This window comes from Lactuca sativa, chromosome 1 (genome assembly GCF_002870075.4).
Source record: "Lactuca sativa cultivar Salinas chromosome 1, Lsat_Salinas_v11, whole genome shotgun sequence".
Taxonomy (NCBI): domain Eukaryota; kingdom Viridiplantae; phylum Streptophyta; class Magnoliopsida; order Asterales; family Asteraceae; genus Lactuca; species Lactuca sativa.
In genome coordinates, this window is record NC_056623.2 from 198,430,790 (window position 1) to 198,433,856 (window position 3,067).

Below are 3,067 nucleotides of genomic sequence, written 5' to 3' on the forward strand. Positions count from 1 at the left end.
GATGCTTGATGATTTCTTAATGAAGTTTGCTGATCAATAATCATTGAATGTTGTTCTTTCATCATCTTCATGTGCTCCTTCAGCATTGCATCGGTATCATCATGCCTTTTCTCGAAAGCTTCCATAAATCGGGTCAACATGGTTTCGAAGTCAACTTTCTTCTCGGCTGGTGGTTGCTCTTTTTGGTAGAAGCCTCGGCCTGTCCGCTTATATTTTTCTTCTTTTTGCTTCTTGTATTCGTCATATGGTAGCCACTCCTTCTTTGGTTTTCTCTAATCTTCATCATATTTATCCCCACTAGAATAGTAAAACGAGCTTTTTTATACCCGTTATCATCTAAGTTGCAATCCTTAGTCAAGTGTGGACCATTACACCTTTCACATCCTACACTTATAGCATGTATTGTTTGGTCTATTTTTGTCATTCTCCTATCCATTGTATCAAGCATGGCCATTACGACAGCCATGTTTGTAGAATTTCCACCCCACTTCCTTTAACTCCCTCATTTCTTGGATTATGGTACTCACAAGAATGCTTTGCAAATTCTTCAACTAACTCCTTGACTTCCCTTAGATTTTTCTTAATAAGTGGTCCTTGAGAATCAAGGAGTTGACTTGTTATGACATTAACACCATCATAAAATATAGACACTTCTTGTTGTATATTGAGGTCATTTTGAGGGTAATTTCTCAACAATCCCTTATAGCGCTCCCATGCCTCATAAAGTGACTCACTCGGACTTTGCTCAAAATTTGCTATTGCCTTTTTGAGTTTAGCTATCTTGGAAGGGCAAAAATGGTCCAAAAATTGTTCGCACATTTGAGCCCAAGTAGTGATTGCACCAGGTGGTAGTGCCTTTAGCTAGTCTTTAGTAACTCCCTTAAAAGTGACTGGTAGCATCCTCATCAAGACTGTATCTCTAGGAACATTTGGGATATTGAAATAATCTACTATGTCATTTACTTCATCCAAATGCTTGTAAGCATCCTCATGATCCTTTCAATAAAATGGTACACCCTTAAGTGCAGCAAGGATGTGTCCTTTCAGTTCGAATACGGTAGTTGCAGGAATTGCAGGTTGTATTAGGCCAGGACCAGCATCATCTATAATTCACTTTTTGTAAGCTCCTATGGACATATCTGTAATATCTGTCATCTCGTTATTAGACTAGTCTTCGGATTCACTTCTATGTAATGCAAATCCAGCCTCGGATTCGTACTCGGAATCCTTTGGGTTTGGATCTTGCTCAAGGCTTTCTATCTTGCTTTTTTCCTTTGATGATGTACTCGAATCTCCCACTTTCTTTCCCGACCTCTTTCCAAAGACTGATTTGAGGTCTTTGAAAGATGATTTTGTTGGTGTTCCGTTCACTCCTGCGTTCTTATCCGTATTCTTTTCAATGGCCGACTCTAGATCTTTAAGTGGTGGCACCAAAGGTGTGTTAGAGCCTCTGGTTATGAACTTCTTCAAAATAGCCAAAAATAAAAATGTAAAGCTGAAACAAAAAAAAAACAAAGAAAACTAGAAATTAGTGGATTCACGCCGCGAGCCAATAAAGCTCACATCATGAATTCAGTACTGGAAGAAAATAAAGTAAATTGTAAAATAACTTTTTGTAGGTTTTACCCCACAAAAAGGATCGATTAAATTAAAGCAAATAAATCAACAATTAAATATGTCGTTCCCCGGCAACGGTGCCAAAAAATTGATGCGTGCAAGTAGCTACACCTAATTTTAAATTTATAATCTAACTACTTAACTAACAAAAATGCACCTAGGCAATGTACCTAGTCAAATTATAGAATAGTTTGGGTAATTCGGGTGTCAATCACAGGGAACGATTTTAACTAATTAATCTATCTACTATTAAATTAACCTAATTTCTAATAAAGGAAAGGGGTTTTATCTAATTATGCAAGTTTGGAGGAACTTAATTCTTTAACACAAATTCAATCAATAAACAAAACACTTATGTTAGTTCGAATCCACTTTCCCTCAATAATTTATAAATTAGCTATGACAGTTACTGCTGGTTACCAATTAAGACAATATTAGCAATCCAGTTCTAAATTTACTAACATTAATTAATTCATGTAAGTTTATGTATCGTCACACAATATTTAACACATAATGAATTATTAAATGGAATTGGAGCCATGTAAGATTGATTTGAAAAATACACTTACAGTCATAATATGAGTTCTCTAGCACAACTTTTCAATAGTTCAATTACTTATCTAAAATTGGTTTGATCTTAGCTCTAATAAACTAGTGTTCACTGAATTATTTGGTATTTAAATTCATGCAGATTCATATTCACTAACTATACAGAACAAGAATTTAAAACAATCAAATATTAAATCAAACATGCTAGGTTCAATCAATCAAACACAAGTCATAACCAACAAGTAAATCAAAGCTAAAGTATTAGAACCACGAGTTCCAGTTTCATCTAGCTAACAGAAGCAACTAGATTTAGCTGGACATGCTAACAAACAAACTAACACAAATCATATTCAAAGACATATTTAAATGTACCAAACTATTAAGCTAATTATGAGCTTCTCCTTCTTCCTAGGTATATAAACCAACTTCCAGACCTTTGAACTCTGTAATTTTCATCTCCAGCAACTCTCCAAGTCAGCCAAAAGCTCTTTAAAATATAATACTCAAGGTTATATATATATATATATATATATATATATATATATATATATATATATATATAGTTTTCTAAATTAACCGTAGTCACGTCGTGAGCAAGTATGTCTCACGACATGAATTCGTAAGTATCCGTGTATGACAAGGATTCCTCTACGCTATGCTAATCTTTTGGAATATTCTAACTCACGTCATGAGTAGTCAACCCTCACGTCGTGAGTTTAGCTTCTTACGTGGGGTTCTTCTTCTTTTATTCTCTAAGCCTCCAAAGTTCGAAGCTTTGTCGTTTTTATTCCCTTTTCTTCAAGAATGCTTCTATTTGGCTGCAAAGTATAATTTAAACTTATAAGTATCATTATTCAATGCAAATAACCAAAATATGTATAAAAATATAAGTAAATATTTC

General features: G+C 34.4%; 1 non-coding gene across 1 annotated transcript; it reads left to right on the forward strand.

The window, feature by feature from the left end:
• Positions 1-667: 667 nt before the first annotated feature.
• Positions 668-774, forward strand: LOC111881989 (small nucleolar RNA R71). Its single transcript, XR_002847016.1, has one exon. It is a non-coding gene; the product is annotated as a small nucleolar RNA R71 (small nucleolar RNA).
• Positions 775-3,067: the final 2,293 nt, after the last annotated feature.